We start from the raw sequence: 22188 nt of genomic DNA, 5'->3' as shown, positions 1-22188 counted from the left end.
GCTACCCACCTGCTCCCCACACTGGTCTCGTGTGATTGGCAATGTGTGCTGGGGAGATGCACAGTCAGGTTAGAGGGCAGCTTGGGTCCTGGGCTGCAATGGACACACGCCCCTCACCGCTTACCTGTGGCTGCCCTCAGGACATACGCAGGACTGGCTCCCTGGCAGATCTGACTTTCTGTGGTTCTGCGGCTGTTGTATGATTTATTCAGAATTCCTTTTGTGAGTTTTGGAGCTGAGGCTGTTCTCAAACCAGTCGCAGACTCTGCCTGTTAAGAGAAGCGGCGTACACAGCGTATTGGCAATTAGGAGGGATGTGTGGGTTCCAGTCCCAGCCCTGCCACTCACTGGCAGTGAGACCCTGTGCAAGTCACTCAGCTTCCCTGAGCCTCGAGGTCTTCATGTGCACCATGGAGGAATTCTCCTTCCTGCTTCCTGCTTTTCTCAAATCTTCCCCCTTGTTGGGAGATGCCCCTCCCAGGAGGAGGCCTGCCTGCCGATTTCCGTCTGCCTCTCATTCGTGTGGGTGCTATGGGGAGGAACGGGGAATCCCACTAAGCTGACTGGTGAATGAGAGCTGGGAAACATGGGGAGTGGCCTTCCCCATGACGTCCATACTTGCATGATGGGATAAAACTATCTCCTGCAATCTGTGACTACGGATCCTTTTGAAATCTCAAAGAAGTCATTTCTTCAGATTAAAAAAGTACTATTTATATCAGATGTAAGCAAACATTCATTGGTGTCCTTCGGGATGATGGTTGGCGCTTTACAGTTTTCATGAAAAATTAAACTGTTTCTTTATTCAGCAAATATTTCCGTGCCTATTATGTGCCTTGTACTGGGATACAGCAGTGAATGAGACAGACCAGATCCTTGCCCTCTTGGGGCTGGCATGCTAGTGGGGAGATGGGCAACAAGTAAAATAAATAATGTATATAGGCCGGGCGCGGTGGCTCATGCCTGTAATCCCAGCACTTTGGGAGGCCGAGGCGGGCAGATCACCCGAGGTCAGGAGTTTGAGACCAACCTGGCCAACATGATGAAACCCTGTTTCTACAAAAAAATACAAAAATGGTCCAGGCGTGGTGGTGGGCACCTATAATCCCAGCTACTCAGGAGGCTGAGGCAAGAGATAATCACTTGAACCCAGGAGGTGGAGGTTACAGTGAACTGAGATCATGCCACTGCACTCCAGCCTGAGCAATAGAGCAAGACTCTGTCTTTAAAAAAAAACAATTATGTAATTTGCAAATAGTGATAAGTGCTATGGATAAAGATTAAGCAGGGAACGAGGTTCAGGAGTTGCAAGCATGGGTGCTATAACTTTGACCCAGAGGGGCAGGGCAGGTTCCCTCACCGATGGAGGGGAGTGAAAGTGGTGGGTCGATGCTTAGCCAGTATGGAGGTGCTGATGGGGACCTGGTCCTGTCCAAGACTATCAAAGAAGTCAGGGTGGGTGGAACAGAGTGAGAGGGAGGGAAGTTGGAGACTCGCTCAGAGCAGTATCAGTGGGGGTAGAGCTGGAGCTTAGGGTAGACAGCAGGTGATGTAAAACTGCTGAGAGGGTGTCCAGGGAGGTGATTATGACATCCCTCCCTAGGGCCAATCCATAGAGATTGTTTTATTCTTTGCCACATGCAAAGCCTGTCATGTGGAAGGCAGGAAAGGCCTCAAATCATAAGGGCAGTGTGGTGCTGTTCTAGATCCTGTTCCTCAGTGTGTGGTCCCAGGGCCAGCAGCACTGGCATCCCCTGAGCGCTTGTTAGAAATGTAGAATCCCAGCCCTACCCCACACCTGCTGGACCAGAACCTGCATCTCGCAGGGCCTGCCGGTGATCCATGGTCCACAAGCGCTGGAGAAGCAACGTTGTTTGTGGAGTGTGCCTTTGGGCATCAGAAGCCCTGGGGCTACTCCAGACCTGTCCACTTGCCTGCTGGCCTCAGTTTTCTTGGAATTTCACCTGCAAGGAGATGAGAATGATGCTGACATTCTCCGCTCTGCCCAAGCTCCTCTGATGCTTTTCTGAGTGAGTGCCACTTTCAACACCGCTTTCCCCATCCATCAGACCAAACTCTCTCTGGGGTGGTGTAGACTGGGAAGGTGCCTCTGGGAGCTGATACTCTGGCTCTGTGGAATTTCTAGGCTGTCTTTCTTCAGTGTGCTCAGAGAAGATGTTCTTTCCTTGTAGTAGAGTATTACAAATGTACAAAGTCTATATCATGACAGGGAATGGCACTGCCTTCTCTATGTGCACATAATGTTACTTCTTTGCTCAGCAGGGCATATGCTTTGAGCTGAGCCACAAGCCTGGTGATTCACCTATAGACCAAATTCCCATCAATTATTGCCAGGTCCCTTATGGGCCCAGTGGTTCCAGATGAAGGAAGGCTGGTTGCCTTCGAGGGTAGATGGAAATGCCTGTTTTCATGACAAGCACAGATATTGCATTGTATTGACTGATTCATGCTAGGATCGGGCATCATATAGTCAGCCCACCCTTCTAAAACAAAACACACAGCCCTGTGGCCTGGGTACAGAGCCTGGAGTTTCCAGGTCTAACTATTTGGCTTAACTGTTATTAACTCCTGAGGGACTTGGGGTGAATCACCTTGCATGCATGAATATCAGGCTGCTTATTGATAAAAACAGTTGCAGTCATTTCTACTTCACAAGTTATTGAGGCTTCATTATCTAAATGCTTTTTTTTTTTTTTTTTTTTTTTGAGACGGAGTTTCGCTCTCGTTACCCAGGCTGGAGTGCAATGGCGCGATCTCGGCTCACCGCAACCTCCGCCTCCTGGGTTCAGGCAATTCTCCTGCCTCAGCTTCCTGAGTAGCTGGGATTACAGGCACGCGCCACCATGCCCAGCTAATTTTTTTGTATTAGTAGAGACGGGGTTTCACAATGTTGACCAGGATGGTCTCGATCTCTTGACCTCGTGATCCACCCGCCTCGGCCTCCCAAAGTCTAAATGCTTTTGAGAGCTGTCCTTAAATGTGTGATTTCCAGGCATAAGTCACTACATAGTATCATACCTTTTTTTTAAAATGAGTGTGAAATTGTCTCCCTGCTTCTGTTCATTTAGACTGCAGCATTGATGAGCAGGTAGTGGCAAATGCCTGTTGATATTACTCACAGATTACTGTGGTTTAAGAAATAAACTGGGCATTGACCTTTCCTTGCTGTTTCTGAATTACTCACACATTTCCCATTGTTTGTGTATGTCAGCAGCATGACCTAAATAAAGTTAGGGTTGATCTCTTTCAGAATATGTTTTGGATTTCTCCTTACAATAAAGTTAAGGCAAGTTGATGTATGGTTTGCAATCAAACAGTAAGACCTTTTCAGCCAAGCCCGGCTCAACGGTGGAGTGATTATTGAACACTCGTTGTGGCCAAATTCTCAAATTTCTCAAGTGTTACCTGGCCTGCTAAGGACTCTAACAGAAAGCAGTCTCCATTTGTCACTGCTATTTTCCATTGGCGGGGCCACTCGATAGCTCCGATTGCCTGCATCTTACCTTACCACCTTGGAATTCCAGATTAGCCCAGTGTTTACTGTTTGCAGGTCTCTGCCATTGTGCTGCTAGGTGGCTTTCTAGGCTAAACTGATTGACTGCTTAATCAGCTGCTGTCCATGCTGTGTAGGGCGGATGGGTTCAGGGATAGTGTTTCATTAGCTGTGTAATGTTAGACAACCTACAGACTAAAGCAAAGAACTATACAACAACAATAACAACAACAACGAAAACTCCCTCAGTCATGCTGCATCTCTGATCTAGTTTAGGCTGCAGAGATAAGATTTGACCAGCATAACTCAGCTAGGCAGAAACCACATGGGAAGTAATTCACAGAGCATGCATCTTTTTCAATCCTTTGTCCCATCCTATGTTGTATTTCGCTGCCCGGGATGGAGATCATTCTCATTCTGCATCTCTAAGATGCATGAAGTTCTGTTGAGGAAGAAAGTATTCATGACAAGCTCCTATCTGGCTTAGAAGTTCCTGGGTGAATGGGGAATGGATCCAAGAGGTCTGGGCATCAGGTCTCCAGACAGACTAACTGGGTTTGGGGAAGTGGTAACAGCTGGTCCTGGGGGCTGTGGTTGCTGTTAAGGGAGTTGTCTCTGATGATAGTGGTAAGATTGTGATGTGCCATCTTACCAAAAGTCTATACCAAGAAGAGGGTCTCTGCTAATCACTGTGAAGCCGCTCCTCGGAGATTCTCCCAGAGTTGTAGCTTTGATTAGGATTAAAATCTGGACTTGGTTGGTGGGGAAGTGGTGGAGACATCGGTGCCTGGAATGGGCTGTTCTAGACACTCTCCTCCGGAAGGACTGTGCTTCTGGGCCTTGCTCTGGCCTTCTCTAATGCCCCTGGGAAGAGCACAACTCTACACAAACTGCGACAGCTTGAAGGATCAGTTCACTGGGAATTATTGCCGGTATGGATCCAGAAGAAAGGCTATTGTTTTGTTCTCCCATCTCACCAACAAGGAGATAAAAGATTGCTCACTTCTCTCACAAGCCTTGCCATCCACTTCCCATTTCCAAGTGCATAGAAATCAAAACATTCAGTGTTTGGACTTACCCACGGCAATGCAGCCATCCTGCAAACACGTGGGTTGGATTTCTGACACGTGCCTGGGAAAGTGAGCTGGCATAATGCTATGGATTTTGGTCTTCTGGAGGTTGGTGTCCCCTGCATGCATGTGAGTGGATTAGCAATGCACATGACTACTTGGTTTGTATATTTTCTGGCTGAGTGACCCAGTTCCTGCCCCAGGAACAGGATGAGCAAAGCTGGCTGGGTACCATCAGGGAACCCTCCCAGCTGCGGCATGGGGGCTCCTGCCTTCCTAGTCCAGGGTTCTAATAAGAGTCAGAGCAAGGTGAGGAGGAGAGTCCCTGCTGTTGGTTTGGCTCTGGCTATGTAGATAAATAGAAGTCAGGGGAAATCTGATGGGCTTGATATTAGAGTTTGTTTCATGGCATTGCATCTGTCTTTTGGAAGCAGCCATTATATGTGATCTGACTTTTCCTCCAACTGCTAACCAATCTTGACTATTTTAGAAACCCTCTTATGTGTTAATATGCCTGGTGAGACAAGAATCACTGTTTCTCCTTCACCAGTGACCAAACAGAGCTGCAGAACTGTCAAGTGATGTAGTGAAAATCACACACTTGTAATGGAGCCAGGCTGTGCTCGAAGCCCAGCCCCTGACTCGGTCCTACTGTTGTCTCTCAGATGGGGAAGTGGCTCTGTCTATAAAACGTGTGGTTGCTATGAATTACCGGTGTTGGTAAGGAGAATTGGAAGCATTCTCATTTCTAGATTACCTTTCAAATATTCAAATTCATGCACCAGGAGCATATGGCTAGAACTTTTCTTTTTTCACTCAGCTGTCTTCCATGTGCTTCACTGAATTCGAAATCCACACCAGGTTTGAATTTTGAAAATGCCAACTGTATACTAACTGAATGTGAGAAATGAAGAAAACTTTCATAAATGTTTTTTTAAAAATAAATGGTGATTTATTTTTCTGTGTTCAGATAACCCAGCTGTATGGGGTTTTTTTCCCCCTTCATTTTGGTTGATTTGCATCTTGATACTATAGAAGGAACAATGTTCCCAGTGTATTCCTAGCTAATTTTCTGCAAAAGAGTTTGCAGTAGCATATATCAGACTTGAAAAGAAAATGGGTCGGGGAGGTCTTTGGGCCACCTCTGCTGGCCGGGAGCAGGATGTAGCTTTGGGTGGAGGGAGGAGCCTTCGTCGTCTTCAAACGGCTATGTCTGCTGTGTCCTCTCAGCTTGTCCAAAATTTTGATCCAGAAATGATCTGATTCCATTTTCTTCCCGCTTGGGGCTGAGTTGAGTTTGCAGATGCCGTTCAGTGCTTTTGTTTCTCACCATGTAAGGGATTTTCAAGCACTTTAGAACTAGAGAGGGCTTTTATTTGCTTGGCTCTCCTCAGTTTCAGAGAAAATAAGTCTGAAAGTTTGTGTTTTGCGTGACCTCTGTCAGAGACACCAACACAGAGTAGAAAGAACATTGGCCTGGAAGTCAGAAAACTGACCCATAATGAGGGGCCCAGGTGACCTTTCCCTGAGGTCACCTGAAGCTCTAAAAGCTTCGCAGGCCTTGGGATGCCCCCTTTGAGACACTTCCCCTTCTTCCCCCTGACACATATTAAAATACACCACAGTCCCCATGAAATATAATTTATACAGTGTACATCTTCAAATCTAAGTCACCATCAGTTGTAAACTGTAACATGATTTTATGCACCACTAAGAGAAAAAACTGCTGCCTAATGGATGCACTTATTTCAGAGGGTTCATATGCAGAAAAACATGCAGTTTATAATTGGTGAAATATATAATGAGGTGAGTTGCAGTTGGGTAGTTGAGATAATGCCAAATGTTGTTGATTTTTCATAAAAATGATCCATTTCTAACATGGACAGAGCTGAAATGCCCACGTACCTGCTACCCACCTTTGGCAGAGCTCAATATTTGCTTCAAATATAAAAAATAAATAAAACATTGAAGACATAATTGAAGGCCCTGGTCCTTCCCTAATCCTGGAACTTGTCTCACCTTCAGGCTCCCATGGAAACACCATCCTGACTTTGGTGCCTGTAATTCCCATCCATGTTTGTAAACTTTGACTGTATATCTTTATATCCATTAAACACATATTTAGTGTTTTTATTTATTTATTTTTATTATTTCATTTTATTTTATTTTTTTGAGACAGAGTCTCGTTCTGTCACCCAGGCTGGAGTGCAGCGGCGTCCAGGCTGGAGTGCAATGGCGCGATGCCAGCTCACTGCGAACTCTGCTTCCCAGGTTCAAGTGATTCTTCTGCCTCAGCCTCCTGAGTAGCTGGGATTACAGGTGTGTGCCACCATGCCCAGCTAATTTTTGTATTTTTAGTAGAGATTGGGTTTCACTATGTTTGTCAGGCTGGTCTCCAGTTCCTGACCTTGTGATCTGCCCACCTCAGCCTCCCAAATGCTGGGATTACAGACGTGAGCACCGTGCCTGGCTGATGTTTTTATTTTTTATTTTTGAGGTGGAGTCTCGCTCTGTCGCCAAGGCTGGAGTATAGTGGCACGATCTCGGTTCACTGCAACCTCTGTCTCCCGGGTTCAAGCGATTCTCCTGCCTTGGGCCTCCCAAGTAGCTGGGATTACAGGTTCGCACCACCCTGCCTAGCTAATTTTAAAAAATTTCTAGTAGAGATGGGGTTTTGCCATGTTGGTCAGGCTGTTCTCAAACTTCTGACCTCAGGTGGATCCATCTTCCTCAGCCTCCCAAAGTGCTGGAATTACAGGCGTGAGCCACCGTGCCTGGCCATATTTAGTGGTTTTTTTCTTTTTCCTTTTTTGAGATGGAGTTTCACTCTTGTTGCCCAGGCTGGAGTGCAGTGGTGAGGTCTGGGCTCGCTGCAACCTCCACCTCCTGGGTTCAAGCGATTCCCTGCCTCAGCCTCCCCATATTTAGTGTTTTAAAAACCCTGCTAGCTTTCCACCAGTATCCGTTCCCTCTTCTTCCTTTGAATAGTAGAACCCCTGAGCTTTATATGGACAACACCTGCCAGAGCTGGCTCAGTGACAGCTTCTGGCTGATGGGTGGATGTGAAATGGATGGGTACGCTTTCTGGGTTTTTCCTTTAAAATGAAGGAGCAAACCCTTCATATCTTCTTTCCTCCTTCCCTCTGATTAGGGCAGGGTCGAGGTGGTTATGAGCTACTTATGACCATGCAGAAGTGAGAAACACACGAGGGAATAGTGGAGCGACAAGGTAGAAAAACCCTTGGTTTCTGCCTTCACAGTGCGAGCTTGTCCCACTCTCCACCTGACTGCCCACGCTTGTGAGCTGCTACGTGAGAGGTAAACAAACCAACAAACACATTTTTATTTAAGCCAGTATTATTGGTTCTGTATTAAAACAGCCACACACAAAAGAATTTCCAATGAATATAAGTGGTTTATATTTTGATCATGCACATTACTAGTGACTTATATTAAAAACTTTATTTTTTCTTAAGGATTAGCATAAGATACATGTGTACAGTTGAACACATCCTCAGATTTAGAAAAGGGAAAAAATACATTTTACAGCCACCTTGATGGCTAGGTATCTGTGTCCTGTCCTTCAGGCAACAGAATTCCATGAAGGGCACATTGATCTGAGCCCTTCACGATCTTGCAATGCAGAGACAGAGGGAGTTCGTGCATGCTGAGGACAGTTAGCTACTTAGTCCTCAACAGGAGACATTCAAAGCAAACTCCACTGTGATAATTTCAGAACAAAAAGGAGATGTTTCATTCCTAGGAGAATTTCCTTCCCAAATCCTGCCTGAGCATCTATGGAAGCATCTTCAGCTTGAGGTCTTCCTGGTCAAGTTCCCTCCTCTGGGAGGCTGCCCCGTGACTCCCACGCCTGCAGGACAAACTGCGGGATGGCTGCTCCAGGATAAAAGCCAACTCTCACCAGCTGGCAGGGCAAGGTCACGGTACCAGGCTGGTTACAATACTTGCTTTCTGCGGAGTGAATAAGTGGCTCAGGGGGTCTACCCAGAGGGATAGCTGCTGGTCAGAGCCACTGGTGGGTAACAAGAACCATCTCCAGTTTTTTCCGGTCCCCTTTTCCAGCCCCGATGCTGTTGGATAGGAGCACACCCCCAGCATGGTCCTGATATCACAGGTCAGCTTGGCTTCTGGCCTTAAAGGCAGGTCTGTTCTTTGGTTTCCCTCTCAAATGGTACTTTAAACAGATTGCTGAAGGTCCCTGACCTCTCCTATTGAATGAGGTTGGTGTCATCAGTCTCGATCATGCCAGATGACCATTGACCTTGGGCGAAGCTTCTCCCAGTCTCCTTGTATTAAGAATTGGGTTTTCAGCTGGACATGGTGGCTCATGCCTGCAATCCTAGCACTTTGGGAGGTGGAGGCAGGTGGATCACCTGAGGTCAGGAGATCGAGACCATCCTAGCTAATATGGTGAAGCCCCATCTCTACTAAAAATACAAAAATTAGCTGGGTGTGGTGGTTCACACCTGTAATTCCAGCCACTCAGGAGGCTGAGGCAGGAGAATCACTTGAACCTGGGAGGCGGAGGTTACAGTGAGCTGAGATTGTGCCATTGCACTCCAGCCTGGATGACAGAGTGAGACTCAGTCTCAAAAAAAAAATAAGAATTGGGTTTTCAGATGAGTGGTCCTCAGACTTCTACAATTGATTCATTGCCTCATTGCAAAGATCGCAGGAGCCTCTTTCACCATCTGTGCCGATGACTTCCAAACACACAACGGAGACTCCTGGAAGGAGTGGGAAGGAGAGCACTGCTCTGCATGAGAGTAGGCAAGCTGAGCTCTGCTGAAGAGTTCCCATAAAAGAAATTCATGGTATAAAAAACTCAAACCAGCTGGGCGTGGTGGCTCACGCCTGTAATCCCAGCATTTTGGGAGGCCAAGGCGGGTGAATCACCTGAGGTCAGGAGTTCAAGACCAGCCTGACCAACATGGTGAAATCCCATCTCTACTAAAAACATAAAAACTTAGCCAGGCATGGTGGCTGGCACCTGAAATCCCAGGTACTCGGGAGGCTGAGGCAAGAGAATCACTTGAGCCTGGGAGGTGGAGGTTGCAGTGAGTCAAGATTGCACCACTGTACTCCAGCCTGGGCAACAAAAGCGAAACTTTGTCTCAAAACAAAACAAAACAAAAGCCCCAAGCCAAACAATACAAAATGATTCCCCTTCCGTGGGGGGCTGCAACCCCAACTGGGAGAGTCCTGTGCAGTCACAGGACAAGAAAGGAAAAGAGACATAGGTCACATGCGAGAAGCAGGTTGCACACTCTAGTCTGACTTGATGTCACAGTTCCCTTGATAGTTTTTTGCAACCTAAACAATGAAACTTAACATGTAAAAGATTCTTTAAAACCAGTTCATATCGATTTACCTAATAACCAGTTCATCAGAAATTCACTTCCACTTTGAGTGTCTTTTGCATTCTCTGCCAGTATCTAAAAAATTAATTTAGAAACAAATTAAGCATAAACTAAAGTTTAAAAACAAGCTGGGTATGCCCTTAGAAGGCTTGATTTACGAACCTTATAATGCCAAAGAGATGGCAAAAAAATAATAAGAAGAATAATAAAAATCAAAGGACATTCCCATGTTAAAACACTCAAAAAGGTTTTAAATTATAGGCAAATTGCTCATTAGGCAACTGGCTTTAGGCTAATTGACCGAGAGTCAACGGCTTCCAAAAGTCGGCACTTTAGTGCTCAGGGACAGTTTCTCAGGCCTGTATTCATCTTATTTCAGACAAAATTCTAATCAACTCTATTATTTGGTTTCTCAGCCCCTGGCATATTAGATGTGAATCAAAACAGGAGGGAACTATGGGAGCCAGGCCACTTTGCACAGTGAGAAGAGCAGCTGATACCCTGACAGGCAGGGCGGGTGGGAGGAGGCCAGAGAATATTAAAATGTAAATATGAGGATTAGGAAATCACCCTAGTGTGGGGCCTTTTCCTGGACGGGTGGCCTCTTCCTCCTCCGCCTGTAGCTGCCATGGCTTGTGAGATCGCCTCTCTATCATAATGGGCAGAGGTTCATAAAGCCAGCAAAGCTGTGAAAAAAATCGGTAACAGGCTAAATCATGAGCCGCAGACTTTGCCCCATTCATTGTTTTCGTATACAATCCGTTTTAAAAAGCTTATCATTGAAAAGGATCCAGTCATTGACTCGTGAGTTGGAGCATCCTTATAAAGCACCCAGTTCCCCCCACCCTCTGTGTGCAGCCCACCCACCAAGAACTCTGCCATAGGATGCCTCTGCAGCGGCATGAACACCCCAGACCAACCTAGAAACAATTCTGTGTTCTGGAAACATTCACTTCTAGGAAGCCCTCTTTCACCAAAAGGTAGCATGACTAAATCCAGGTAGTTCTCAATATCCAGGGTAATTTGGGAGGAAATCATGAATAACCCAAATTGTGATGAAATTCACTTTCAGTTATCTAGTGGATGTAAGTGTGGTTAAGAAGCAGCCAGATAGAATAGGAGAAGATATTTGCAAATCATATATTTGATAAGGGATAAATATCCAGAATATATAGAGAACTCCTAAAACTTGACAAGAACAACTTAATTCAAAATTGGGCAAAGGACTTGAGCAGATATTTCTCCAGTGAAGATATACAAATAGCCAGTAGGTGTGTTAAAAAAGCTCAATGTCACTAATCATTGGGGAAAAATGCAAATCGAAATTACAGTGAGATACTACCTCATACCTATTAGGATGGCTACCATTTAAAAAACAAAACAAACAGGAAATAACAAGTGTTAGTGAGGATGTGGAGAAAACGGAACCCTTGCACACTATTTTAGGAATTTAAAGTGGTACAACTACTCTGGAAAATAGTATGGCAGTTCCTCAAAAAAATTAAACATAAAATTACCATATGATCCAGCAAGTCCACTTCCGGTATTTTCCCGAAAGAACTGAAAGCAGGGTCTCAAAGAGATATTTATTCATTCATGTTCATAGCAGTGTCATTCACAATAGGTATAATGTGGAAGTAACCCAAGTGTCCATTGACAGATGAATGGATACATAAAATGTGGTAGATCTGTACAGTAGAATATTAACCTTAAAAAGGAAGAAAATTCTGACCCAGGCTACAGCATGGATGAACCTGGAGGACATTATGCTGAGTGAAACAAGCCAGTCACAAAAAGGCAAATATTCCATAGTTTCACTTTTATGAGTAGAGGAGTCAAAATCGTAGAGACAAAGTAGAATGATGGCTGCCAGGGGCTGGGGTGGGGGTATGGAGGATGGGGCGTGGTTGTGTGCTAGGTACAGAGTCTTGGTTGGAAAAAATGAAGAGTTCTAGAGATGGATGGTGGTGATGGTTATACATTATTACGAATATATTTAATATCACTGAACTGTACACTTAAAAGTGGTTAAGATAGTAAATGTTATGTCGTCTGTATGTAATTTACCACAATAAAAACACTGCGGGTGTAAGGGGAGGACAGCCAGCATCTGGAACGGCTTACTTCCTTAGGGAGGCTAAATACAATAATTACTGCTGTTCCCAATCCCCCTTTGACTTCCAAAGCCCAAGGTCCCCCCGCCCCCCTGGCATCTTTCCACTCCAGGGCCTTCTCTGAGGCCTGGTGTCAGGACTTAGGGCTGACACACCTGGGAAAAACGGTGACTTGGCATGTTTCCAACAGGCTGAGATGATCTGCTCTGCAGGTGGTTGCTGCGCTCTGCCTAAAGCCTTGGGAGAAGAGAATGGGAGGCTGAGGACAAAGAGGAGCATTAGCCTAACTTCCACCACCAGCCATAGTTAATCCCCAGACCAATGAATCCGATACTTAGTATCTATCCTTTTGTAACTATTGTTACTCTAGTCAAGTACTTTTTTTGTTTGTTTGTTTGAGATGGAGTTTTGCTCTTGTTGCCCAGGCTGGAGTGCAGTGGTGCAATCTCGGCTCACTGCAACCTCCACTTCCCGGATTCAAGTGATTCTCCTGCCTCAGCCTCCCAAGTAGTTGGGATTACAGGCGTCCGACACCATGTCTGGCTAATTTTCGAATTTTTAGCAGAGACAGGATTTCACCATGTTGGCCAGGCTGGTCCCGAACTCCTGACCTCAGGTGATCTGCCTGCCTCGGTCTCCCAGAGTGCTAGAAATACAGGCGGCCAACTGCATTGTGAGCATGCTTAGGAGCAGCACAGCCCCTACAGAGAGCATGGTATCAGGTGACCCAGGCGAACTTCTGACACTTAACCATGTGGCCTCGGACCAGTCGCTGATTTTTGGAGCCTCAGTGTATCTTCTGTGAGATGAGATTGATGATGCCTGCCAAGCTAATTCCTGGAACTCTCATGACATCAAATGAAATAGCCAATGTCAGAGTGCTTTGTGATCCTAGAGGAATGTAAGGACATTGATAAGGGCAGAGATTTGAACTTGAAGCAAATCAGAGGCAGAAGTGCAAAGTTAATGGAAGGGACTGCAGTTTTCATTGCTGTGAAAGTTTATGAGTACTGGTCATGATTAAAGGGTAATCCTTACCTGCCCTGCTAATACTTGAAGACTAGGCTTTCTACCAGACCCCAACATCATTTTTAGATTGCTTTTAAAAAGTGACAAATGTCTTTAACCAGTAAGGTGTGTATATCCATTTTCCATTTTGCTTTATTTAGGAATGAGTTTATTACGATGATGGTAGTAAATAGCCAAGCATGATTCAATTTAGGAAAATAACAGGAAAAGTTTGCTCATCTTTTGTAGGCTAATTTTGCCATAACCCCCACAAATAAAGTAGTGGTATCTTTAAAATATACCAGTTCAGGGTCACAGAGCTGCACTTTTAAAGCCTACAATTGATTGTTTAGTGCGAAAATTGTATTCAAGTGAAACACATCAGCATGCAAATCTAAAACGTGGCCATTTTCATCTAGATTGAATATTATTAACCAGCCCAAGGGATATGATGTAATTAAGATTTTGAACAGCTTACTTTTGTCTACCGTGATGAGTATAACCCCAATATTTAAAGCGGCTTATCAGTTGAATAATGAGAAGGGCCCAGTGCACCAATAGCCATACATTTTGGCTTTTAGGTGCAGTGAAAGAGTTCAACTTTTCTCCACAGGTCCAAGCATTGATAAGGTCAGAGATAGGAACTTGAAGCAAAAAAGAGAATGTTCAAATTCTAGGAAAATCACTTTTCTTTCTTATTATGGCAGATTTCCATCTCATTGCGTACTCACTCATTTTAATACCTTCTTGCGTGGGTTTAGGAATAAAGACCAAGTGGGGACAGATGAATCCCTTGTTAAGGGTTTATGCTTTTGCCTAATTAAAAGTATCGGGTTTATAGCCTTCGAATGCAGCTCTACTTGCAAGGGAGAATAACTCTTAGCTTGGATTCACTTTAGAAAGTTTGCAAGGCCTCCCCCTGCCTTTCAGAGAACTGTGAAGGCACATTTCTGATAGCATCTTTATCCCGGTACAATTCCAGGATAACTGTTCTTCTTAGGGCAGACAAGATGCTCACCTTTTCCGTCCTTCCCACACCATTTTAAAAGAAAGACAAAGTTCCTTATTTCTTACGGGAGAAGTTCAGGAAAGCATCCATTGCAGAGCTGCACCACCTTGAGCAGACAGCCGGCATGCTAGGTTGGTACCACGGCTCATTTCAGCCATCCATATTTTCAGGTGTACCATATGTATTTAGTACATCATTTGATAATGCTAAAAAAATATTAAAGCAGTGCGAGACTAAAGGAGAAAGAAGATGAATGTTAGCATTCCCCTGGGGTTCATGGGTGAAGGAATTAACACAGCGTGGCACTCTACCCTAGCTGTGTTTGTTTCCATGGCAACAGCTACGTACATGTTTCAGACTATCTACAGTGACACAGTTGCAGAAATAGTAGCTTGCAGGTTTCTGATATCGCATCAGTGGACAGGCGGCATGCACTATATTAAGTAAGTGTAAAAGAATTTAAAATATAGCTCTGGATTCAGATGTGTATTAGCTCAACCGAGCGATGTGTCGGGGGTTGCGGCATTCCCCTTCTGCACGATGGCAAAATCTGGGCAAAGTTGAAAGTTGCAAGATTCCAGTCAAACAATTGTCCTTGCTTGGGTAAATATCCTCAAATGAAAAAAAAAAATGTGAGGTAAAAAGGTAAGAAAATGGCCTTGGCAAATTACTTATCAAAGAAGGATATTAATGAAGCTAATTTTTTTGGAAGGGGGTAGTGACGGATAAGAAATGAAAGCTTTGGTTGGAAACAGCTAAGTCTTAAAGCAAATCGAATGTGCAACAGAATCTTTTTAACAGCTGCTGAGTTTATGGCAACTAAGGTCTTTGAATATATTACTGTAGAAATTGCTTTTATATCAGAATGATCAGGTGAGGAGCAGAGAGGTTGTTTAGGTGTGCAGTTAAGGGGAAATCGGGGCTCCATTGTCTTTTCTGGATGCTTATGTAAATATCTCATTCTCTCCAAGCTGACCCTGGTTTGTCTTTGACATTTGCTGCTACTTTTTAGTACCATTTGCTGGTATCTGTGCTGATCTCATGCTGCCACATTGTAACCTTATATGACTTCAGTGTTAGTTAGAGAGCAACCGAGTAAAGATGATAGACTTTGTAAGTGTGTGACTTAGCAACCAAATTGTACAGCAATTTAGGAGGAGTGTTCGAATGAGTATTTATTTGCCTGCTAGACCCCTACTTTGGAATAGCAGCCTAGGTATTAGGTTAATGGATTTCAATGTGCACATTATGATTGTGGGAGCTTTCAAGTATCTTGTAGTTCAATTTATACTGAGTTTTTAATGTCAAAAAATTTTTAAATTTATGCCCATTATTTGGTTTAAGCCTACATTTACCTCATAGTTTTATTATTCTTGTATCAGTGAAGAGATTGTAAAATGGCATGGTAATTTAAGCTAATCTATTCATTTGAAGAAGGTTAGTTTTCCGACCATAGGTGGACTTTTAGAAAAAGCAATGCATACGGCTCTTTGGGTCTGTATGAGACTGTTTTTTCATGTGCACAGGGAACTATCTACAGTATGTGCTGCATATTATACTTCATAGTAATTATTTGATTAGGTGTTAAGAGAATACTCAGAGCTTCTGAGCTCAGAGCTTCCGAGCACCCATGCATGTGGAGGGCTAGGATGAGATTTGAATTATAAACCAGGGACTTGAACCCTGGAATGCACCACACCCCAGTGGGTAGACACAATGTGCCTTTCTAAATAAGGTGATCCAAAATGAAATGAACGTTGGAGCTTTCCATATATGCCCATGCGTAGTCTGAGCAGTCCAGAGATGGGAAGCGAAGTTTGTGTCTTCTATGGGAGTTGTTTTTTGGTTTTATTTTATTTTATTCTGTTGGAACAGGGTCTCACTTTGCTGCCCAGGCTGGAGTGCAGCGGTGCTATCTCACCCCACTGCAACCTCTGCTTCCTGGACTCAAGTGATCCTTCTGCCTCAGTTTCACAAGCAGCCAGGACTACAGGCACACACCATGCCCGACTAAAAGATCTCACTATATTTTCCAGGCTGGGCTTAAATCCCTGGGCTCAAGCGTTCCTCTCGCCTCGGCCTCCCAAAGTGCTGAGATTATAGATGCAAACCTTGGGAAACTTTTAATGGTGGCTCATACTGAAGGCAGCTCCTTTCTCAGAGGACGAGCTGCTCTGCCCACTTGTACCCCCACTTCAGTGGGGTGTTAAGACCTATCTTTGGGGTGGATGGGAGGGCAGACCCTGTCCCCATGCCCTGGCTTGCCTGGTGTGTGGCCCATGTGTCCTGGGGCTTCTGCATGTGTTAGCTGCATGATACCACCTGCTCTTGGTCCCCCAGGCCGAGGGGACCAAATAGCACTGGAAGGAGAGAGTTTACGTGACGTGCTGTTATTGTGTCTGAAGGACCTCGGAAAACTTGGGATCAGTAACCTGGAACTCTGACTCTGAGATCAAAAGGTTTCAGTGAACTACTTGGATGACAAGTTCAACTTTTATTTTTTGGGGAGTGGTGGAGCAGGCCCTTCCAACAGTCAGGATGTTTGTGTATTTTTTTCATCAGACAGAAATATTTTCCGGTGTAGAAGCAAACCAAAACAAAATACCCGTCTATGTCATGCTATTTTAACTCTTCCGTAAGAGTAGAAAAACACGTTAACCTGAATGTAAAGCGCTAGGCCGAACTCGTCATTGGAATGTGAAATCTTGGCAGTACTTAGAGGAAACTCAATTGCTTGCCTTCAAAGGGCCAGGAAGTTGATTTAGAAAAAAATAAATTTGAGAGATTCCCAAATAGTGGCAAGGTGGAATGACTAAGAGAAAAATGAAGATACAGACGGATCTTATTCCCAGTCATAAATGGTGGTAAAATTGTCCAAATAAACCTCCCGAGGCAGAGCTCATTTGGAGTCTCTATTGCCCGGGGACTTCTGCAGATTCCCAGAGACCACAGCATGAAAGGTTGGCAGCCAGGTTGCCACTTTGAGTTCCTTTCCAGCCTCTCGTCTCACTGTGTCTTCTTTTCCTTGGGCATCCTGTGCCCCTGTCCTTGAGTCCTGAATGCTGTGCCCTGACCACGCTTGGAAGCATACAGGCCTTTGCTCTCACTGTTACCTCTGTCCAGTTGCTTATAGCCCCATCTTTACTTTGCAAGGCCCAGCTTAAATTCTGCTTCCTCTGTAAAACCTAACCGATCTCCCCCTTCCATTGAAATGATTTCTTCATCCTTCATGTTCACTTAACCATTTCTTTGTCAATGATTATAGCACATATTTCATTGTATTAAGGTTAGCCGTGTATCTCCTAAACTAACATGTAAGTGTATTAAAGACAAGGGCCATGAATGGATGTCCTTTTGTAGGATTTGCCATACCTAGAACAATGCTGTAATGGAACTGTTGGATTTAATTGAATTTTTAAAACCTTGTAAAGATATGCATTGCTGACCAGTCATCAAATGCTCATGTTCTTTGAGCAAAAGGAGTTTGTTGGCTACTGAGATTCCTAAGGCTGTGTCTGTCACAGCAGCAAGCATCTGGACCCATTCAGCCTCTTTCAGATGCTTCCAAACTTCCTGCTGTTTGGCATCGGCTGAGCACACGGAACAAACCAGGTGAATGGCTGATCCTTTTCATATTCATAGAATCATTAGATTTTAGAGCTGGAAGGGACCTCAGGGAACTAAATTCATATTATAGAGGAGAGAATTTTAAAACTGACTGTCAAATGACTTCTCCAAAGCAACAGAGTTCGTTATCAGCCCAGGTGTGTGGACTTAGCTTAGCTGGCAATAGCTCTACATGCTCCTGTCTGCGGAGCCTTCTTGGCATGGCCTTGGGTTCCGCTTAAGGCATCAGGGATCAGCTGGTGCTCTCTGCCCATGTCTGGCTTGCTTTCTATATGTAAACACCGTCATCCGACAACCGTTAACCACTCTTGGCTAAACGCTGATATCACTGGGATAGAATTAAAAACAAAAGTGGCCTGGGAGTTGAGCTCAGGGGAACCGGGAGCAAAGCTAACAATCCATTAGCCGTCGCTGAGGACACGGCAGCTGCTGAATTCAGTCAAGTTCAGACCCTTAAAAAGAGTGGAAAAAAGAAAGCACATACCTCCAGCGCCTGGGCACCGCGCGCCGGGCCAGCTGGGCGCAGCACTGTGGCAAAAAGATCTCTTCATTTTCAGAAATCCGAGCCCCTGACCTTGCAGACAGGGAGGGGAATGTGGCTGCAACTTTACTGCATTTGGCATTACGTTTTACATCTGCCCGCACTCGTATCAGACACAGCTCCTGTGTGAAGTCCTTGAGGATCTGAGGAAAGAACCAGCCCTCCAAGCTGACATAGGAGCGAGCTGTCTCAGGAAAGATGTGTGTGCATGTGTGTGTGTGTAAAGGCTTGCATCTGAGGCTGACAGGCTTTTTAAGAGGAACTCTTGGTTTCCATGTAAATGTATGCCTCTTCTTGCCCAGAGTTAGCCTGTTAAGGGAATAAAGCGCAATTCAGGTTTCCGAGTTGGAAGCCTGATTAATCTCTCTGCCAGTTACATATGGAAATAAATTAGTAAATGGTCCATCTGGGACTAAACTACTGCAGAGATGATAAATTATTGCCATCGTATATGTCGGTGTTGCTGAAGACTGAGTTGTGCTCACCAGGAGCTGCTAAAAGATAACTGGATGCTCTATCGTGGTTAGAGGAATAAAAAAAAAATTTTTTTTAATTACAAGTAAAAGATTTACCTTGAAATGCTTCTTGGGAGAATGGTTTGGCTGATGCCAAGTTTGCTCCTCAGAACTGCTGTATCTGCAAATATTTAAAAGGAGAATCTCAAGGGCATCAGAAACACATTGCTTTTATATTTTCAAAGGCCAGTAGGATAACCAGTGTTAATTAGTAGCCAAATGCCTCGATGAGGAAGATAATTCGGTACCTGTGTATGGTATGGCACTTTATAATTTTCACAGCAACTTCATTTTGGTTTTCTTATTTAGATTTCCAAGAAGGTGGGGTAGGTCAGTGACTCTTTTTCTTGATAGATGAAAAACCGAGGTTGAAGGGGTTTAGTGGCTTGTCCATAATGACTCAGAAAGGAATGGCAAAGCTGGCATGGGTAAGCAGAGACTGCCAGTTCTGAATTCAGCTTCATTTCAATCCAATCCTTGGGGTGACATGAAAACCATTTTCAGTACCCCCTTCTTCACCTACCAACATCAAGAAATAAAACCTTCTATTTCTGTCCATTTTCTAGATGCAAAGCCATACTAACTTGATCATGAAAAGTATTTTTTCCTGTAATTGGAGATGTTGAGTATTAATTTAACTTTTTTGGTGACTAAGTCATACCCCTCTCAACCTGAGTGACAGTATTTTTTTTTAAAAGCTAAAACCAGAGATGTCCTCAGGGGCTGTCGAGGGTGGTAACATTTTACCCCTTTGCAGAATGGCCCGAGGCGACTGTAACTTCCAGATTCTTGTACCTGCTTTAAAATTTTGCATATGCGTTCTTCCTCCTGGACAAACGCTCTGCTGTTAATCCTTGAAGCAATTGAGGTTCTTCCCTTTGGAAAATGCACTGCCAAAGGTACAGAAAAGTAAATTGGATGTAGAATTTTTTTTTTTTTTTGAGATGGGGCAGTGGCACAATCATGGCTCACTGTAACCTTGACCTCCCAAGTTCAGATGATCCTCCCTCTTCAGCCTCCTAGGTGGCTGGGACTACAGGCATTCACCACCACGCCGATTTTTTTGTTTTCTTTTGTATTTTTTGTAGAGGTGGGGTTTTGCCCTGTTACTCAGACTGGTTTTGAACTCCTGGGCTCAAGCGATATGCTCACCTCAGCCTCCCAAAGTGCTGGGGTTACAGGTGTGAGCCCTCAAACCCAGCCCGGACATTAATTTCTAAACATAAGCCACTGGTGCCTGCTGGGTCGTCTTTACATGAAAAGAGGAGCCTGACCAACATGGCAAAACCCTGTCTCTACTAAAAATACAAAAATTAGCCCAGTGTGATGGTGGGCACCTGTGATGCCAGCTACTCTGGAGGCTGAGGCAGGAGAATCGCTTGAACTTGGGAGGCAGAGGTTGCAGTGAGCCGAGATCTCACACCACTGCACTCTACCCTGGGCAACAGAGAGAGACTCTGTCAAAAAGAAAAAGAAGAAGAGCCCCTAGCTCTTACCTGTCTGCATTTGGAAGTAACCTTGTCTCACTCAGATCACCTTCAGGTTTCTCATGTATCAGCCAGACCTGGCTACCCCGTGCCCCAGATAGCCCTCATGCTTTGCAACCTCTGGGCCTTCTTTTTGGTTGCTGTCTGTTATTTTGCTGCTGTAGTTAAAATCCTGCCCTAATCTCAAGGCCGTTACTATAGTCTTCATGATGCTTTCTTTTCATGGCATCCCCCACTCCTCACCCCAAACAGAAACAAATGTCTCCTTTGTCTGACACTCTCCAGCCGTTAGAAGAAATAACACGGTCTGCCAGTATTTGAGTTGCTTGTGTATGTGTTTTTTTTTTTTTTTGAGATGGAGTTTTGCTCTTACTGCCTAGGCTGGAGTGCAGTGGCCACGATTTTAGCTCATTGTAATCTCCACCGAAGTTCAAGTGATTCTCCTGCCTCAGCCTCCCAAGTAGCTGGGATTACGGGCGCCTGCCACCAGGCCTGGCTAATTTTTTTTGTATTTTTAGTAGAGATGGGGTTTCACCATATTGGCCAGGCTGGTCTCACACTCCTGACCTCAGGTGATCCGCCCGCCCTGGCCTCCCAAAGTGCTGGGATTACAGGCGTGAGCCACCTGCCCTTGTGCAAGTGTCTTATTTTCCTTAGTGGACAATATGTTTCTTGAGGGCAGGTTCTTTATCGTCTCCGACTCTTCATCCCTCCCCAGTCCCTAGCTCTATGCTTTGTCCTTAATAGGAGCTTAAACACAAAGTAGGGTAGCATGATTTTATTTTACAACAGAATGTCTTTGTATGAGTGGATAAATTAATGATCTAAGGCATATCAGAATCACGTGGAGGGCTTGTTAAAACACAGATTTCTGGGCCCTAATTCCACATTATATATTCTGGCTCAGTAGATATTGGATAGGGGCCAAGAATTTGCATTTCCAACAAGCTGTCGGTCAGCGTTGGTGCTGCTCTTCCAGGGCCCACAGTTTGGGAACCACCGATCTAATTAATATACTCCTGACATTCTCAGACTACAGCGCATAGGTTAACACCATTCTTTTCATTAGAGAGTTCATTGATTTGTTATCCTTGAGACCCGGATTAAAAAGCTATCTTCCATCAGAGATTATTAAGCAATCTGTCTCATGTACCAACTTTCCTATTTTGCAAGATTATTGGTTAACCATAGCCTGATAACTTGCAGCCCATTTAGGGAGGACGAGAGCCAGAGACATTGCATTTTATAACAACAAAATAGAGTCGTCGACTTTGCAGGCTGCATACCTGGCCTGCCCAGTGGATCAAGGCTGGTCCGTGGGGTGGAATGCCTTGAGCGCTTGTTGGTGCTCTGATGTTTTCCTTTATGTAGACAAGTGTTTGAGTAGCAGCTGTAGTACATAAAATGATCTCACAAATGTCTCAGTGGCAGTTGTAGCAAAATCAAATCATCTCACATTGAGATGGCATGTATTTTCAAATTTCTGGGTCTTTTTATGCCCCATGAGACAGTTTCAAAAACACTCCATCGTGAAAGATCAGGTCCTTTAATAATGATCCAAGAAATAAAGAGGTACTGTTACAATTGGCTTTTTCACTGAAGTGCGTCATTTTCTAGAGTCAGGCCAGAGATGACATCCATTGTGGTTGCGAGGGCTCTCTCTGCCTCTTCTGCTTAATTCTGACTTCCTACTGCTCCTCTCCAGCAGCCTCTAGAAGACCAGCATTCTCGTGATTATGGAGGCCCCTCTGTCCTTTCTGTGACGGGAGCAATGCTGACCTCGGTTTCCTGGACCCATTCTGACTCAGGTAATCACACTGCCTTCCCCAGCTCGCCATGCCTTACGTAGATTGCATTGAATAAATAAAATGCCGTAGCTATATTTAAATGCAAATGCCAAATTGATTATTTCTCCATCAACT

At 44.6% G+C, this 22188-nt stretch overlaps 1 protein-coding gene across 5 annotated transcripts in view; it reads left to right on the top strand.

Annotated features, from left to right (window-relative positions):
- FOXN3 (forkhead box N3) overlaps window positions 1-22188 on the top strand; it is a 467496-nt gene that overhangs the window by 103775 nt on the left and 341533 nt on the right. For 3 of the 5 annotated variants that reach the window (XM_012453090.2, XM_064375143.1, XM_012453095.3), the window contains one exon: window positions 21972-22074. The gene's annotated coding sequence lies outside the window, so the exon portion shown is untranslated. Of the gene's footprint in view, window positions 1-14570; window positions 14742-21971; window positions 22075-22188 lie in introns of those variants that run through there. The other 2 variants (XM_012453089.3, XM_012453093.2) reach the window with 2 other exon arrangements.

This window comes from Aotus nancymaae, unplaced genomic scaffold, assembly GCF_030222135.1.
Source record: "Aotus nancymaae isolate 86718 unplaced genomic scaffold, 86718_ANA_hifiasm-v0.15.2.pri h1tg000011l, whole genome shotgun sequence".
NCBI classification, from domain to species: domain Eukaryota; kingdom Metazoa; phylum Chordata; class Mammalia; order Primates; family Aotidae; genus Aotus; species Aotus nancymaae.
The sequence above is the reverse complement of the archived record's forward strand: the minus strand, read 5'-3'. Positions and strand labels throughout refer to the sequence as shown.